Below are 20,440 nucleotides of genomic sequence, written 5' to 3'. Positions count from 1 at the left end.
GAGAGAGAATAACAGAGAAACAGAGAAAGACCGAGGGTAATAAAGAAAAAAGACAGAGAGACATAAAGAGATCATATATTACTACAGGTTACCACTTTTTTCATATGTATTTTGATTATATATTTCTTGATGGATTAGAATCCAGAATAGTAGACACAAAATATATGATATAAGGTGACAAAGGTTTAGGTGAGAAAACTCTGACAGAAGACAGGAGCTGGCTTTACACCTTGCACTAAGAAGCAGCATTATTTTTCTGGGCTTTTTAATACCATAATAATTATGAATAATAGTTATTATCAGTAAGCCAAGTATTTTTATTCATTTTTTTCCTCGTGATATCTGTGGTACAGGACTTCCACATGAAAACTAGTTATCACTTAGGTCTCCAAAGACATTTCTGTCTATGCTCTAGTCTAAATTTCTCCAACTAATAAGACTGGCTCCAACGCTTCTAGATTTCAGGCAGAAAACCTCAGAAATACATGGTTACAGAAAGATTCCAATAATTTGAAACACACACACACACACACACAGACACACACACACACACACACACACACACACACACACACATACACACACATGGTGGGGAGGTAGAGATAGAGAAAAAGAGGAAAAGACAGAGAGAGGGGCCAGGAGGGAGGAGGAGAAGGAACATGCATGCCAATGCTCCTGTAATTTTAATAAATAGCTTTATATTAAAAATGATCTTAATAAGCACATAAAAATTAACACAGGGTCAATCAGGCAGATGGAATTGTCAATCTCAGTCTGCCTGGAAACCAAAATAAAATCCAGGAAGTCACTGTTCTCTACTAGCAAAGCCATTCACATCTTCTATAAATCAGATTTATTTTTGGTTTCCCTGCTCTCCTTTGCAGCATCTCAATGCACACTCCAGTGGATTCCTCTAATCTCAATCACTGATTTCCTTTCTTGCAAAATTAACATTCTGTAGTTAAGCATCTCTTTCACGCTCTTCTCTCCAGATATAGCTGCAGCCCACCTGTGGCGTCTAAACACAGGCCTCTGCTGAGATTTTGATAACAGACACCTGTGCAGTCTAAGCGGCTCTTGACTTATTTCTCTCAGAATGTGTTAATAATTGTTGGCCACATTTATTTTCCTCCAGATGTGAATTAAAAATACCAGAAGGACCAATTTCAGGGAAAATTTGGAAGTAGATTGAACTATTCCCTCTCTATCACTTTCTCCATACACCATTTTACCACCTCCCAAGCACAAGCTGCTCATCAGTCAGAGAACCACAGGGCATCCCAGGAGCACACAGCGGGTGGCAGGTCTCTGGGCTCACACCTTCCAGTGCATCCTTACCTCCCTGCTCCAGGCAGTAAACATTCTGCCACTTAGACAGTGGCCTGTCATTTCATGCAAATCCAACAATGTCAATTGACTCAAGTATTCAAATTGGTCCCCAAAGTAGCTGTCACAAGGCAGGGCAGTAATCCACTCTGTCACTTAAATCCCCTAGAAACAAAATTTAATCAACATGTTCAGCCTTTCTAACATTCCTCTTGCCTTATCTTAATATGTAAAACATCTCGTTAATTTGTGAGACAGTGAATCTGTCATTACAGTAAGTTATTCTCAGTTTCCAAATGCTCTATGCTGTGGTCTACCCCATCCATGAAGACTGGTTCTGCACTGTACATTTTGAGTTTTATTTTATGTTTTGAAATATTTTTTGTACATAGCTTGCACATTTTTATCCATGTGAGACCAGATCTCCTTTTACAGGTTAACTCACAGCCAGGACTGCTATCAAATTTGAAAGCTTGTAAGGGAAGGAATTCATAGAAACAGCTGGTGGTTAAATCAGAAGTTATTTTCTGCAGTGTTCAACCAACTTTAAAAGCTGCCATGCCCCGTAAGGCACACCTTGATTTATGCAAGCATCATATTATGTTTCTCATTCCATGTTCACCTCCATGCACGCATCCCTTACATATCAAAAACTACAGAAGAATATATGAATATGAAGCCATAGAATACCATTAGTCTCTGGAAGATCCAAGAGCAGTGCCGATGACAAAGGAATAAGAGCAGGATTGATGGCTTCTTCCTTCCCCCTTTTCAGGCCTCTTCCCTTTACTTAGCAGTCAGCTTTCATTCACTAAAGGAGCTCCGTGTGAAAGAAAGGAATAACTAGAACCCAGAAGGATAAATTATTTCTCTCACTCAGAAATGCTAAGTACTCATGCTGAACATGAGAAATATGGATATCTGAGCATTGTGTTCCTCCAATGCTCCTCCTTGTTATGATAATGCAGTGATTTTTGTGATTTTCTATTCCATTCTCACCCTAGGGGAGGGCAGCTAAACTCCAGAAGGAACTCTGCCTGCTTTTGATAAAGATTCTGAATTCAGAAAGGAACTTCATTCATGGAACAATCGAATGTTAGCTTTCCTGGGTTTTCTAAAGAACTAGACATTAGAATAAAAAGAATATTTTACTCTACACTTCTGAAAAATGGCTCCAGTTGGACAAGCCACCCAAGGTACAGTGTGAAGAATACCAACAGGACAAGGGCTGGTTAATTTAAATTAATTTTTAAATCGTATGTATGAATTGGAGGATGGGTCTGTGCATGTGACCACAGGAGCCAGAGTTGTCAGATTCCCCTGTGATCTGAGTTACAGATGGCTCTGTGATTCCCTATATCAGTGCTGGGGTTGGAATTCAGGTCCTGCGCAAGAGCAGTGTGAGCTTTTATTCACCCAGTCTTATTTCTAATCCGCCATTAAGAAACGTTTATTCCAAGACTTGTGGTTCAAGCAGAGGAGATGGCTTAGGTGATAATGGCTCACAATGTGAAGTCTGACAGCTCAAGGTCAGCCCCTGTGGCCATGTAAAAAAGGAAGATGTGGTGGCATGTTCCTGTAACCACAGGACCCACACAGCAAAATGAATCTCCCTGATGTTCACAGGTCAGCTAGGCTGGAATTCATAGTGCTGCAGCAAAACCGAGAACAACTCTACCTCAATAAGAAGGTAAGAACTTATTCTCTAATGATATCCTCTGACCTCTCTACTGATGCCAATCCCCTAACTAATTACACATGCACACACAAACTCACTAAAATAACAACTAGAAGGTGTGTGATGCAGGTCTTTGGTTCTGTTTTTCTCTTTCATTTTGTTTTTGTGGTGCCAAGGACCAGACTCAGGGCCTCATCCCTGATAAGCAAGTAATCCATCACTAGGAAAACATTTCTGCCCTAGGCCGGGCATTCTCCAAGGCTAGTCTGCCTCTGTTAGAGCATGTTTATTTCAACAGTCACTCTGCACTCTCTTCTTACAGGTTTCTTTGTTGCACCTTGCCCTCTCCAACTCTTCAGTAGGTGGAATAATCCCTCCCCAATATCCGATACATAATATCAGCTTCCTGGAGAGAAAGGCAGGATTCCCAGAGTGCAGGCCAAACTCAAAATTCTTTATTATATCAGTGGCTTCCTATTTGACTTTTAGGCTCACAATTTGCCATTTTCTGTCCTCTCCCTCCTCCGCTCCTCTTCTTCCTCTTTCTCTTCTTTCTCCTTCTCTTCATCTTATTTCTCCTTCTCTTTGTCTTATTTCTCTTTTTCCTGTCCTCCTCCCCCAAGCTCCTCCTTTTCCCTCTCCTCCTCCTCCTCCTCTTGCTCTCTTTCCTCTTCCTCTTTTTCTTTTTTTCTTTTTTTTTTTTTTTTTTGAGGTTTCCACTAAGGTTTTCATTATTTTTGTAGATTTTCTTTTTTTTTCAAATAAACTTTATACTCACTTTACATCTCAGTCACAGTCTGTTCTCTCTTTCCAGTCCTACCTTTTTTATTGACTATTCTCTGTATCTACATTACAAATGCTGCCCCATTCTCCCCACTGCCATTCCCCCCTCTCCTTGCTTCCATGAAGGTGCTCCCTCTCCCAACCACCCTCTCCCACCTCAGCACCTTGACATTCCCATACACTGGGAAAACAAGCCTTCACTGGAACAAATACCTCTTTTTCCATAGATGCCAGACAATGCCATCCTCTGCTATGCTACATATGCAAATACAGCAATGGGTTTTTTCATGAGAAATCATTGGTTGGTGATTTAGTTCCTGGGAGCTGTGGAAGGTTTGGTTGGTTGATAATGTTCTTCCCATGGGGTTGCAAACTCTTTCAGGTCTTTCAGTCCTTTCTCTACCTCCTTCATTGGGTCCTCATGTTCAGTCTGATGGTTAGCTGCAAGCATCCTTAACTGTATCAGTATGACTCTGGCAGAGATTATAAGGAGGCATCCATATAAGGTTTCTGACAGTAAGCACTACTTGGCATCAGCAATAGTGCTTGGGTTTAGTGGCTGCATATGGGGAAGATCCCCAGGTGAGGCAGTCTCTAAATGATCTTTTCTTCAATCCCTGCTCTTCGATTTGTTCCTGTATTTCTTCCCATGAGTGTTTTGTTCTCACTTCTAAGAAGTACTAATCCCTCTCCCATCTCCCTCTCCCCTTCTCCTCAGAGAAGAGGAAGCTCTCCTTTGGAAACACCTCACCAAGGAGGACTTCTCTCCCATTGAAGCATGACCAGGCAGTTCAGTTAGAGAAAAGGGATCCAATGACAGGCAACAGAATTCAAGACATCCCACTTCAATTGTTAAGAGAAATACATGAAGACCACACTGCACATCTGCTACAAATATGTAGGGTGCCTAGGTCCAGCTTCTGAATGCTATTTGGTTGGGGGTTCAGTCTCTGTAAACCCCAATGTTCCCAGGTAGGCTGATCTTCTTCTGGTGCCTTTGACCTCTCTGGCTTGTTCCATTTCATCCCCGAACCTTGCACAAGACTCCTGATGTTTGGCTGTGGGTCTCTAAATTTGTTTCTATCTACTGCTGGATGAAGCCACTCAGGAGAAAATTATGCTAGGTTCCTGTCTGCAAGCAAAACAGGCTATCATTAATAGTGTCAGGGGTTGGCTCTCATGTAGAAGAATGTAAATAGATCCATATGTATCATCCTGATCACCAATAGCCAAGGCAATAAAGATTAAAATTAGCAAATGGGACCTCATTGAACTAAAAAGCTTTTGTAAGGCTGAGGACACCATCAGTAGGATAAAACAGAGGTCTACAGAAATAGTGCAGAATAGCCATGTTACAATCCACAGACCCAAAGAAACTGGATAATAAGGAGGACCCAAGAAAGAATGCCTGAATCTCACCCATGAGAGAAAACAAAATATCCCTCTGAGGTAGATAGAGAGAGAGAGAGAACTCAGTGGGCGAAGGGCTGAGGACTGAAACAGAGATGAAGCTTAGGTATGGGGAGAGGGGTGGCAGAAAAGGGCTACAAATGAAAATGGAAATCATCAGTAGAGCGACCCTAATTGCTACCAGCAGGAAATAGAGAAAATGAAGTGGCGGCTTCCAGGCAGGACTTCCAGTAGAGAGAGGTCAGCACCAACCCACCCACCCACCCACCAAACCTTCAACTTGAAATTTTCTCAGTCCATAAGATGAACAGGAATAAAAACGAACAGAGGCTGAGGGATCAGTCAACCAGTGACTGCCCTAATTTCTGACCAATCTCATGTGAGAGGGCTACTCTCTTCAACTCCTTAAAAACATGAATTTTATTTGAGGCTAAAACAGAGGCCCAGAAAGTGAAGAATGCAATGGGCAGATATGACCTGTCCTGTTCCTCTGGTAGCATCTGGTAAAATGACCACTGACTGACATACACACACACACACACACACACACACACACACATATATATGAATGAGTAAAGATGGGCTATTGAAGTCTAAAAGCAGTAAGTGGTAATACATCTTTGGACTGGGAAGAAAGGCAATCATGTGGATAAGCGGCTGCCATGCAAGTGCCTAAGACCTGGGTTGGATTTCAAATGTACGAACCCATGTAAAGAGAGGTACAGTGTCACACACCTGCTATTCCAGGACTTCTACAGTGAGATGGATGATGAAGTCACACCATCTGAAAAACCATGGGTCAACTAGCCCAGCATACATAGCAACAACCCTGCCCAAAGGAGGTAAAAACCCTGATACCACGGATTGTCCTCTGTTCTCCTCACATACGCTAGCATGTACGCTTCTGCAGTCACAAAGTATTTAAAAATGCTTTTCTTTAAGTGGGATCATTTGGAGCATTATAGAACATATATTCCTAAAGTAACAGATTTCTTGCTGGACTTTAGACATTCGGTGAAGTGCCCACATAAGGGCAGAATCCATGTGCTGTAAATGCAGTCAGACATTCACTGGAGAACTTCTGAGAAATTTTGAATTATTTCATACCATTTCAGAAGGCAGCATATGCAGACTAAAATGGATCTGTTCTTCATAAATTCTCAAATTAGCTCAAACTATGAAAAAAATGATTCCATTTAAACATGCAAGATGAGTATCGCCGAGTGCCACAATGGATAGACATTTTAGAATCTTTTTCTTGACTTCACACCATGTCCCATGTCTCCTAAGAATAGATTTGTGCTTCTTTGCAGAGAACCAAGAAGGCCACCAGAAGGGTTTAATACCATTGTCAGCTTTGCTGATTTTTCAATCATATGTGTTGTATGAGGATGTTCACAGAGGATTTAAGTAAAAAGGGAAGACCTACTATGAACATAGGTGGAGTCTTATCATATGGTGGTCTCAGAGCCAATAAAAGTAGATTTTATCCTTAAAATCATAAATATGTGCTTATTTCCATTCTCCTTACCCTGCTCTGACTTGATATGATAAAGCCTCAAGGTCTTACTGCAAGCTCACAGCCAAGAGTCAGTACCTGTCATGATACACTATCCCCTCTAAGTGTGAGCAGAAGTGAAGTCATTCCAGTTTCCAGTGCTTCTTGTTGGATATTTGGTCCTAAAGATAAGAAAAGTAATAGAGCTGCCATCAATGTCACAGTTATACCAAGCAAACGGGATCTGAAAATTCTACCACCCCTCACCTGGATTCTCAGCCCTTTCCTTTAATAAGTGTTTATTGAGAAATGATTATGTGTCAAACAAAGCCTGGGAGTCTAACAGGAATCATGATTTTTTTTTTCATTCTCTCTGCCATGTGGTCTTTTAAGTTCTAATACAATCCATGGAGTTAAAATAGAACCCGAGTAAAATCTTATTGAAGAAATGGCTTAACTGAAGATAGAAGACATAAACTATAGTTATGAAAGAATAAAATTTTCTTTTCATGATTCCTGTAAAAGCAATAACCTGTAAAAATTTGGGTCTGGACTCAACCCTAGATTGTTTAGTTTTGTTTTAACACTAAGCAGCTAGGTAAACTAAGCCACATTATCTTATGTCTGAGTGTCAGGTTTTGACTGTAACATTAGGACAACCTTTTGTCAAAGAATTAAGTTTTGAAAAGTTCTTCATGATAATAATTTAAATTCTGAAATTATTAAGAAGTTAAGTATCTTAATTTGCAGATGATATGAATATATCACTTTGATATTTTCTTGGGAACTCCTATAGCTGACAAATGCTTTCAGCATGGTAGATGGAAAATTAACTCCTAAAATTATTAGTTTTTCTATATAAAAGTGAGAAAATGACATAGAAAGAAATCAGGGTACAATGTATTTCCCAATATCCCCAAACTGCATAAAAAATCTTGAGGTGATTCTAACCAAACAAGTGAAATCCTCACACGATAAAAACTCCAAGATTTTGAAGAAAAATTTGAAGAAAATATTAGAAGATGTTAAGATCTTCCATGCTTTTGGATTAGTAGAATTAATATAGTAAAATTAGCCATCCTACCAAAAACATTCAACAGACTAAATGCAGTCCTCCTCAAAATTCCAACACTGTTTTTTAAATCATGAATAGTCAATTTTCACTTTCACACACACACACACACACACACACACACACACACACACACACACACACACAAAACAATCTTAAATGATCAAAGAAAGGCTGGAGGTATCACCATTCATGATCCAAAGTTGTACTCCAAATCTATATTCTTTTAAAGAAGAAAAGCATGATGTGATATTGGCATATAACCAACAAGTTAATAAATGTAATCAAATTGGAGACCTACACATAAACTCATTCATCTATGAATACCTGAGTTTTGATTAAGAAGCCAGAAATATATATTTAAAAAAAAAAGAGTATCTTCAACAAATGGTACTGATCAAAATACATGGCTGTATGTAGAAGAATGCAAATAGATCTATATCTATCACTTGGCAAAAAAGCATAACAGCAGCTTTAATGCACATGACTGAAGAGAACAGGAGGACTTCTTAGGAAAGCTCAGACATAGGGAAAGACTTTCTGAACATAACACCATTAGCATAGTTGGAACCTCATGGAACTGAGCAGCTTCTGCATGGCAAAAATACTACCATTCAGACAAATCAGCAGCTAATTGAATGGGAAATAATTTTTGTCAACCACAAATCTAATACAGGGATAATTTCCAAAATATGTAAACAACTCCTGAAACTAGATAGCATGAAAATATATAACCCGATTAAAAATGTCATACAAATCTAAAGAGAAAGTTTTCAGTAGCGAAGACTCAAATGGCTAAAAAACACTTAAAGAAATGTTTAACATCCTTAGCCCTCAGGGAAATTCAAATCAAACCTACTTTGAGATTTCACTTAATACCTGCCAGAATGGCTAAGTTCAACAACTCAAGTGACAGCTCATGCTGGTTCGGTTGTACAACAGGGAAAACACTCTTTCATTGCTTATGGGACTGTAAATTTGTACATCCACCAAGCAATTCCATATGGAGATTCTTCAGAAAATTTGGACTCAATCTACTTAAAGAGTCAACTATACTAGTATTGGTCATATACCCAAAGGATGCTTCACCCTACCACAAGGAGCTCAACCATGCCCATTGGAACTTTATTAAAAATATTCAAGACCTGTAAAAAACCCAGGTGTTCCTGAACTCCCCACCAAAAAAAAAAAAAAAAAAAAAAAAAAAAAAAAAAAAAAAAAAAAAAAAAAAAGAATAAAGATAATGTGGTACATTTACACAATGGAATATTACTCAACTCAAAAAAGAATAACATCATGAAATTTGATGGCAAATAAATAGAAAATAGAAAAAGAAAAGCAGAGATGTCTAGGGGCTACCCAGGTACCACTTTGGGAGGGGGGAATATCAAAGATGTTACAGACAGAGTGGGATGAGTAGGAGGGGGAAAGCATCTTGAAGGGGGTATGGAAAGGGGTGGAAAGTGGCATGAGATACGGCTGGGATTTGGGGGTCATTGGGTAATGGTATGGAAACCTAGTGCTATATATTAAAATGCTCCTAATGATAACTTCTAGTAATGGTGGATACAGACTTCCAACTGGTCCTCTGTTGTGGTCAGTGGAGGCTTTTGGTGGCAGGAATAAGTTTGCTTTCAATTGAGTTGTGGGCCAAGGAGGTCTCATGGAAATACCTTAACAGCTCAGGCTGTTGCTAAGTCAAAAGGTTGATTTCTGCAAATTGGCAACAATAAATTCTTATTGCTGAGTACAATAAGCATACAACCCATTGAACATGGAGAAGTGAAGCGGGTGCCTACATGGGATTCTCACTCTGTGTTTTAGTCTTTTTGGTGCAGAAAGGTACTCAACAGGTTACCAAGAAAAATGGCCAACATCCTAACCGATACTTAAACAACTGTTCAATATCATTAGCCATCAGGAAAATGCAAAACCAAACCAAACCAAACCAAAACTGATGTTGATATTTCATCTTGCACATGTCAGAATGGCTAAGAGCAATAAAAGAAATTATAGCACATGCTGGTAATTATCTTAAACAAAAGAAATACTCCTCAATTGCTAGTGAAAGGACACAAAGTTGCTATAAAACCAGTTTGGCAATTCTTCAGAACGATAGGAATGGATCAACCTCAAGATCCAGCCAAACCACTCTTAAGCATTTACCCAAAGGATGCTTCATTCTACACATGGACACTTGCTAAACCTTGTTTATTGCTGCTCCATTCATAATACCAGAAATTAGCAACAATCTAGAATCCCTCAGTAGAAGAATGAAGTATTATTAAGCTCTTTAAAAACTGACATCATGACATTAGCAGTCAAATGGATGCAACTAGAAAAAATTATCCTAAGTGATATAACCCAGACTATGAAAGATAAATAGGTATTCACTTTTATTTGGGTATTAGCCACTAAATGAATGATAGCCAAGTTACAATCCATAGGTTAGAGATTATATAATCCATAGAAAAGTTAGGCATGGAGAAAGAGAATAGGGCAGACAAATAAATCTCTGTTGAAGGCTCAAATAAAAGATTTTATGGTCAGACAGGAGTCAAGTGGGACAAAGATGAGAAAATTTAATAGAAATTTTGCCTTATAGAGTTATAGTAGGACTTAAATAGAAACACAAGAAAAACATGTGGTGGCAAGAGGAAAATACAACAACTAAATAGTTCTTCTTTCTTCAAAGTTTCATTCACAAATCACATAGGGGAGAATTTTTCTGCTCTCTTTGGCTTCCCTTTTATATGATTAAATTTGCATAGTCACCAAAATGAAACTTTTATTTCTTGTTACTAATCTCAAGTCAAACCATACAAATACTTCTCTCTGCTGCCATCACCTCTAAAGAGAAAATCTGACAGTGTTAGAGCATGTCCTGACTGTCTCATCTCTACCTTATATATACGATGACCGAGGTCCAACAAGTCTGCTTGATGAAGGAAATGAATCTGGTAGGGAGTCGGGCTGGAAAGATGATGGTTCAGGTGATAAACACTGGGTTTATAAGCATAATGCTCCAGAGAAAACAAATTGCAAAATCTCTTGGAATCTGATCCTATATAATGAAAAAATTCTTTCTGAGAACTGTGAGTTAGCCTATTGCCAGGCAAATGAAAGGGCACATCTTTTAAATAGACTCAGAATTTCTAATTAAATGATTAATCATCTCAAACAAATTTTACCACAGCCATCGAAAGTGTAACTGTTTGTTATTACTAATTTTATACCCAGAAAATATATACACACGAGCATTAATATTTCCCCTGTGAGAGTATGGTTGCAGAAATGGATATGAACTTTTCTTTAACTGATCCCTGGCCTCTGGTGATATAACTTTTAATTGTAAAGTGTCAAATTTGAGTTTACAGCAAATTTATGAGCCCTCACAAAGGTCTGGAAACTCTGAACATGCTGAAATTATGTCATTAGCCAATGACTGGAAGTCCGGGGATAAAAATATTCACTTCTAAATATTATTTATTTGTGGCTCACACCATTAGATTCATTTGTATGTTTTGTATGTTTTTTTATTACCACACATTCTTAACAGATAGTGTATATATATATATATATATATATATATATATATATATATACATATATATTGCATCCAGAACAGGTATGCATTAAGCCTTCAAAACTAAGGGCTGAAATTATTCCTCTCTTCATCTAATATCTAAGGTTATTCCTGGAAGTGTTGCAGAAAACTCTATATTTTACACAATTTAATATACTAAGAGACAGAAATAAAGTTAATTTTCATTTTAGAAATAAGACTTAAGTTATACCTAAATTTCTTTAATGGCCTTATTTGAATAAGAGAAATGAGAAATAAATCAGGGGGTTTTTTTTGCCTTGTTTTGAGGAATGTGAAGTATTTTATATGTTCACTTTTGCATAGAATTTTATACACTATTTGAGAATTATTTTGCTTTACCCTGTAGTCGGAAATCTAGTGGATGAAGGGTGTATCAGCTCTCTGGGAGGTGATACAGAAGGGTTGCTAAGAGTCTAAAACTAGCCTGGGTTACAGATCAAGACCTTCCATCTCCCACCAAAATAATTAAATCCTACTTTATTCTATCAGGCACTTGTTGGTTCTGAATACACATTTTTCTTGTCAAAGCATTATTTAAAAATTGCTAGTGAGCCTCTCTGTGAGTGGCAAAACCACTTTTTAATTTGTAAAAGAGGTTGGACAAAGGAGGCTGGCCCAAACTTTTAAGTTTGCCTCCAGTTGAATGGTCTCCAACTCAAAATGTTCCTCAAGGATTTTTACAGTGTTATTCTGTGGTTTCAATGTTCATATTTCAATATTAATGCCAAGTATCTTTATTTTTTCTTTTCATGATAACCATGAGTGAAAGTAGCGATTCACGGCAACAGAGGACCATAAATACTTACTTAGAACTGACTTGATTCTTATAAAACAGAAAATGCCAATACCCTCAGAATAGTTCTTTCAGACAGACTCAGTGATCTGATAATGGCAGAAGAATTACTAGTAGAGGCAAAGCAGCTAGGTGGAGACTTACACATTCTGCTGAGAATGTGTTTTATATATAATAAAAAAATTAATTTGTATACCAACAAATGACTATTATTTAAGATGCTATTTCTACGTACTAATCAAGTAGCCATATTATTACTAAATTTGAGATAACATTTATATTTATTGTAATATTAGACACTTGTTGACTCACACTCATCAGACTTAGTATTTCTAATTAGTTGTGATTTTTCTTTTGCACAAATGAAATATGCATAAAGAAGAAACCATACCTTGAATTTTGAATGTCAATATATGCTGTGATTACCTCATCTCTCCTCGACAATTGTGAAGAAGTGTAATAAATTTTTCATCAATGGATATATGTATAAAAGAAATGATATATATGGAGATTTTGGGCAAATCATTCAACTCGGTAAAGAGTATATTAAAATAAATAAGGTAGATAAAGAAAAGTATTATATGTCCTCACCTATCTGAAAAAAAAATGTAGTTGAGCTTATCAAATCAGAAGGTACAATGGAGGTTACCAAAGACAGAAAGAGGAAAAAGTAGTAAAATATTTGGTAAAGGGAGCCAAAATTTTAGCTACTCAATTGAAATAAATTCAAGAAATGCGTTGTATAGCATGGTGATTATAACTACTAAGTACAACATTCTTTAAAACTACCAATAGATGACATTTAAAGTATCTTTATCACAATTGTGAGTATACAGTAATAAATACTTCAGTAATAAATACTTTAATTAGCTCAAACAGTTCACTGGGATACCAGTGATTTTTTTTCTATGCTTATAGAAGGGTTTTAGTAGATGTAATTACTCTCCCACATCTTTGGCTTTGTTTTCCCACTATGAGCTTGGCTCTCTTCTTTTGAAGATTCATGAAATGTTGCTTTCTATTTGTCTGCAACTCTGAATATGAAATGATCTATGGGAGGTGGGGAGGAGATGATGATTGGGCAGTAGATCTCAACCCATCCCCTTTCCCAAGCACCATGATTGAAATGTAAGTAGCCCTTTATAATATTCTAATACTAATAATGATATATTATTAATATGTAAATTATATAACAACAATAACTACATTAAAAACACATTACTTCAAATTAGGTATAGGAACTTTGAAACTCTTGTCTTGGAGTTTCCAATACCTCAAAATTATTCAAAGTATGCTTGATTCAAATTTTATAATACTATAAGTAGTTTATAATGCTTCTTAACTAACCTTGGTATGAAATGTTTGTAAAGATATCTTTGAGTTCTTAAATATGTTTCTGAAATGACAGTAGACAATTTCTCCTTTGCTTCTGTAAATTTGAATTTTGTCACCTCTCCCTCCTCTTCTTTCTCCTCCACCCTCATTAGTTTTGTGCTTATACCTGAATTTTTAATGTATTTTTATTTGACCATTCCGTTTGGAGATAAATAAACACTGCTTGTTTTACTATATTTGATTTTTGAAATTCAGTGAACTAGCCTTTATTGTTTATTATTTTAGTCTTTATACTCCAACTGAATTGCCAATATTCATCATTTTTCATTGTTTAAATATTATACACACATGAAGATGCTTCATTCATTGGAAGTAGTATTTATTGTACCATGGATTATACATAAAACAAAATCTGAATAAAACAAAATAATTATAGCAAGGCTACTTATTCATAAAATGACTTTGTTTTAGACTTGCAAAACAAATCTGTGCTTCATAATTTTATTGTGATATTGAAAGTCAAGACATATATACAAACATAAATGATTTCAGGAAAAAAATGTTTGCAGGTGATTGCTAAAACAGAATGAACTTAGAAGGAGGGAGTATCAGATGGCTAATCTTATATAGCTGTGATTATACAACATCTTCAAAATAGTGAATAAGAATCATCTTGGCTCAAGATTCAGATGGAAATCTTGTCATCAAAGAAAAAAGAAAACAGATGATATTATGTTTAGATGTTAGTAATTGTAAGTATACAAATCATTTCCCAGCATTTTGTTTCTTAATTTTCTCATCACTGGGACAGAATGTTCAAAATAACTAATTCAGTGTAACACAGTAACTGTGTGAAAACGTCATCTGTCTCTATGGATAAATAAGTCATAGTTACACAAAATCATATATTTCTTGTCTTGTATATTTATGCTGTAATTTAATGGTATTGTTAATTAAAGCTGAATTCATATCAAAGTTCTGTACAAGTGTTAGGGAACAACCCACACGAACACCAAGGAGCTTACCTATTTCATAGCATTAGAATAAATATGAAGAAAACTAACTCTGGTTTAGTCATTATTGTAATATCCAACTTGAACATTTTATTTATTCACAATATGGTGTTTTATAAAAATCACATGCTTTGGATTTAATAGATAGTATCTTACTCTGTCAAATATTAGTAAAAATACCAAGAAAGAGCACAGTCACATAGAATTTGAAAAACAAGCTCTATTGCACGTGTCAAGAACATTTGAGGTTTCAGAGGATGCAAGATGACTTTAGTGAGTTTTTGCCAGATAAAGAAACAGAATATGGAAGGGCAGACCTGGCCCAGCTTCATCAGGACTGGCAGATTGCTGGGCACCAGGAAGAGGTTCAGGAGGATACTTACTCCTCAGTGCAGGGGTGAGTCTACATCTCCCCCTGCCCCTGGAACTCTCTGGGCACAGGTGGAGGTGCTGCGTGGGAGAGGACACTTCCAGTTCAAGGCCAGTTCTGGCCCAGTTTCATCTGGACTGGATGGAGTTCTGACCAAAGGATTCTGGGTGCTGGGAAGAGCCAAAGGAGTATTCTCAATCCTGAGCACAAAGAAGAGACCACACACCCTCTCCACTGACTATCCTGGGAGAGGCTACCCAGAACTCTCAGGGCCCAGGTAGCCATATCAACTTGAAATAGATGCTTACATACCAAGATAAAAGCCAGCCCAATTGGATTAGGACTGGGCACTGCCATTGGAACTCACAGCCTACCCAAAGAGCTGAACACCCAGGAACAATCTTCCTCTGGAGACCATGGGCTCACAGACCCACAGGAGAGAAAAGGTCCAGTAAGAGACCACAAGCTTGCCTACATAACAAGATGGCAAGAGGGAAGCATAAGAATCTAAGCAACATCAGAACCCAGTTCTTCCACCACAGCAAATAGTGGATACCCCAGCTCATCAGAAAAACAAGAATTAGACATAAAATCATACTTCATAATGATGGAGGTCCTCGAGAAGCATGTAAATAATATTCTTAAAGAAGTACAGGAAAGTCAGGAGAACACAGACAAACAAGTTGAAGCCCTTTAAGAGGAAACACATACACATACAAAAAAAAAAAACCAAAAAAAAAAAAATTACTTAAGGAGCTACAGGAAATCACAACCAAACAGGTGAAGAGACTGAAAACAGAAATATAAACAACCAAGAAATCACAAAAGGAGACAAACCTGAAGTTAGAAGACCTAGTCATAGACTCACCAACAGAATACAAGGGATGAATGAGAGAATCTCAGGAGCAGAGGATTCCATAAAAATCATTGACACAACTGTCAGAGAAAATGTAAAAATCAAAAGCTTCTAATCCAAAACATCTAGGAAATACAGGTCACATTGAGAAGACCAAACCTAAGGAAATTATGTATTAAAGAGAGTGAAGTCTCCCAACTAAAAGGCCCAGTAAATATCTTCAACAAAATTATAGAAGGAAACTTTCCTAACCTAAAGAAAGATATGACCACAAACATACAAGAAACCTACAGAACTCAAAATAGATTGGACCAGAAAAGAAATTCTCCCTGACACATAATATACAAAACAACAAATGCTCAAACAAAACAAAACAAAACAAACAAAAGAAGAATACTAAAAGCAGTAAGGGAAAAAGAACAGGGAATATATAAAGGCTGACTGATCAGAATTACGCAAGACTTTTTAACAGAAACTGAAAGCTAGAAGATCCTGGACTGATATCATACAGACCCTAAGGGAACACAAGTTCCAGCCCAGGTTACTATATCCAGCAAAATTCCCAATCACCATAGATGGAGAAATCAAAATATTCCAGGACAAACCAAATTTACATAATATCTGTCCACAAATCCACCCCTACAAAGGATAATAGATGGAAAACTTCACCACAAAGAGGGAAGCTTCATCCAAGGAATAGCAAAAAAAAAAAAAAAATTAACCTTCTTGCAACAAATCGCAAAGAAGAAAAGAACACAAACATAATTCTACCTCTAACAACAAATATATCAGGAAACAACAATCACTATTCCTTAATATCTCTTAACATCAATGGACTCGATTCCCCAATAAAAATCATAGACTATCAGACTGGATGCATAAAAAAGATTCAGCATTTTGCTGTGTACAGGAAACTCATCTCAGCAACACAGACAGGTACTACCTCAGAGTAAAAAGTTGGTGAAAAGTTTTCAAGCAAATGGTTCCAAGAAACAAGCTAGAGTAGCCATCCTAATATTGAATACAATTGATTTTCAACCAAAAGTCATCAAAAAAGACAAGTAAGGACACTTTTTACTCATCAAAGGAAAAAATCTCTCAAGATGAACTCTTAATCTTGAAAATCTGTGCTCCAAATACAAGAGCATCCACATTCATAAAAGAAGCTCTACTCAAGCTCAAGGTATATATTGTATGACACATAATAATTGTGGGAGACTGCAACAGCCCACTCTCTACAATGGACAGATCATGGAAGCAGAAACTGAAAAGAAACGCTGTGAAACTAACAGAAGTTATGAACCAAATAGATTTAACAGAAATCTATAGAATATTTCATCCTAAAACAAAAGAATATACCTTCTTCTCATCACCTCATGGCATCTGCTCCAAAATTGATCATATAGTTGGTCACAAAACAGGCCTCAACATATAGAAAATATCAAAGTAATCCCATGCATCCTATAAGATCATCATGGACTAAGGCTGGTTTTTATTTTATTTTTTAATTAAATATTCTGTATTTGCATTTGAAATGTTATACCTTTCCCCCACCTTGTTCCCATCCCCTTTCCTCCTCCATTTGCCTTCACAATGGTGCACTCCCTCCTAATAACCCTCTCCACTCCATTGTCTTGGCATTCCCCTGCACTGGGAAAACTTGCCCTCCCTAAACCAAAGGCCTCTTCTCATATTGATGCCAGACACTGCTAACTTCAACTACATATGCAACTGGATCAATAGGTCTCTCAATGTGTGCTAAAAGTTTGGTGTTTTAGTCTATAAAAGTTTTGGAGTGTTTGGTTGGTTGATAATGTTCTTTCCATGAGGTTGCAACTCCTTTCAACACCTTCAGTCCTTGCTTTAGCACCTTCATTGGGGTCCCCATGTTTAGTCTAATGGTTAGCTGCAAACATGCTCAGCTGCATGTATATGACTCTGACAGAGTCCCTGAGAAGGCATTTGTATCTAGTTCCAGCCAGTAAGTACTTCTTGGTATCAGCAATAGTGTTTGGATTTGGTGGCTGCATATGGAATGGATCGCTGGTGAGGCAGCTTCTGAATGATCTTTTCTTCAATCCCTGCTCCTCTATTTGACCTAGTATTTCCTCCAGTGAGTTCTTTGTTCTCCCATATAAGAAGGATTGAGGCATCCTCATTTTCGTCTTCCTTCTTTTTGGCTTAATAAGGTCTGTGAGTTATTTCTTGGGTCTTCAGAGATTTCTGGAGGCTAGTATCCACTTATCAGTGAGGGCACACCATATGTGTTCTTTTGTGACTGGAAATCTTAATCTTAATCCAAATGATAGTTTATAATTCCATTCATTTGCCTAGAAATTTCATTAAGTCATTGTTTCTAATAACTGAGTAGTACTCCATAGTGTAAATATACCACAATTTCTGTATCCATTCCTTTGTTAAAAAAAAAAATCTGGGTTCTTTCCTGCTTCTGGCTACTATAAATAAGGCTGCATTAAATGTGGTGGAGCATAACTTGAGACTGTTTAACACACACACACACACACACACACACACACACACACACACACACACACACACACACACTGGGCTGAATGATAACAGACTGAGGTCCTGGGTTGGTGTGTAGTTTAACCACACCATGAAAATGTGCACAGCCCAGCAGACCCCAGTTTGTCTGTGCATGCATCTGTGGTTTCTTCTATATCACTGGTCTTTTCTAATTTCCCTCCTTATTGCCACTAAGGTCAAGACATCAAACCATGTAGGACATAGTAGACACTCAATAATATTTTACTGGAAGAGGACAGATGAGGTACCAGAAAGAAAAAGCTCCCCATATACCTTCTGAGCATTAACAATTGAGGTTATAAAATGAACTAAGGGTGGGTTGATAACAGGAAACACAAAACAAAATATGCAATGATGAAAGACAAACCTTGAGTGTTCTAAAATGACCTGCAAAGCCGAGAGGTAAGGAAGAAAAACTAAATCAGTTAGAAGACATGGATCATAACCAATAAAAGTTGATCTAAATTTTAAATTCATGTTAAAATCTTGACTTAAAAGTGTGGTGCCATTGCCTGTTTAAGTTTAAAATTTTTGGCTCCACCCTTCCAACCATCATGAAGCATCAATTAATGGTGCTTAGTACTTTCCTTTCTATTCTACACTCCTAGATGGACAATTAATTAACCCATGATCCCTATCTACAGAAAATATAACTTTGATATAAACAATCGTTTTCTTCCCCCAATTTTTCACATTAAAATACTCAGATATTAGGTCTTGACCTTGCATTCTTAAATGCTGTTCATCTTTGTTGCTTGTAAACTAGGGATTTTGTTAGGGTCCAGTATGTTACATGTTAATTTCTGTAAAAGCTGGTGAATTCTCCTATTTCAGAGACTCCTTTCTCAATGGTTATGCTATAATTGTGTATGTGAAAAATTACAAAAAATAAAAGGAAATATTCTACAAACTGGTGACTTTCTATACTCACTTATCTGGGCAGGAGGAAGACAATATAAATAATATAACATAGAGTGAATTATTCTTAGAGAGATGGGTGTCAGAATAGGGGACAATTTATGTCAAGACTGTCTGAGCATTGTGCTGACCTCCTGTCTCTTCTTCTTTGATAGAAATTAATTCTTCTTACTTCATCAGAGTCTTTAGGGAAAAATTAATGGCAAATAGCATCCTTTGGAAGGTTTTTAGGAGGATTAGCTGATTCTGGATGAAGCATTGTCCTATATTTGCTTTTCACTAAGAACCATTGGTTGTAATTGGTCTATATTTAAAATGGGCACACATGGGAATAGCCAGTCCTCAATGTCTTCAAGAAAGAAGTCAAGTTGGTTGTGCACTGGATTCCATTCCCCACTATATCCAGACAGGTTTGTTCTGTTTAGTAGCTCATCTTTTTCTGGAGGTGAATGGAGAGCTTCATGGGAAATATAGTGCTATTCCAGATAGTTCAAGAGAGCATGTACCCTCATAACTTTATGTATCTTTGTTTCTAACAAAAAATAACTTGTTTTATAAAATGCCCTTCCTAAGACCCCCAAAATCAACTCAGACTGAGACAGCCTGTTGGAGGTGAATCAGAAACATTCATATTATATTATTATTCCATGGTACTACTGAGGGAAAAAAATTACAAGACTTCTAGCTTTATTAGCTTTTATTTTACTTAAAAACCACTAATTTTTTTTGCTGATGTCTTTGTTGTAGGTTACACTTCTGGAATGTGAGATACTTGATTACTTTCTAGAACCTCAATGTTTGTTCTTGCTGAAAACAATACATCTTCACGCTGATCTGCAGATGTCTGTTGGGCCGATGAAGCTGAATGACTCTTTTGGTGTCTGTCTCCTTTGCTGCCATGATCTTTATGTCTGATCTATCTTGACTCTGAGTAACAACATGCTGCACAGTGGCAAAAAAAAAGTGTTTTCCTCTGATCTGCAAATACAATGCCACAAAAAGAATGAGAAGAGGCAACATAGGTTCTGCTCCCTTTTATCAGACCATTTCTGTCCTTAGTGCTTGTCTTCTGTATGTGACACTTCCAGCCTCCTGGATCAGAGAAACTGATTTGTTAGCAAAGCTTCCTCTTCTCCATTTCTGACCACAAAATAAAGCCCTACTTTACTCCCAGAATTCTTTTCTTGAATATTGTTCATTTCAGGAGACGAGCTAAAACACCTGGGTCCAG

Source organism: Micromys minutus (assembly GCF_963924665.1).
Source record: "Micromys minutus genome assembly, chromosome: 2".
NCBI lineage: Eukaryota > Metazoa > Chordata > Mammalia > Rodentia > Muridae > Micromys > Micromys minutus.
The sequence above is the reverse complement of the archived record's forward strand: the minus strand, read 5'-3'. Positions refer to the sequence as shown.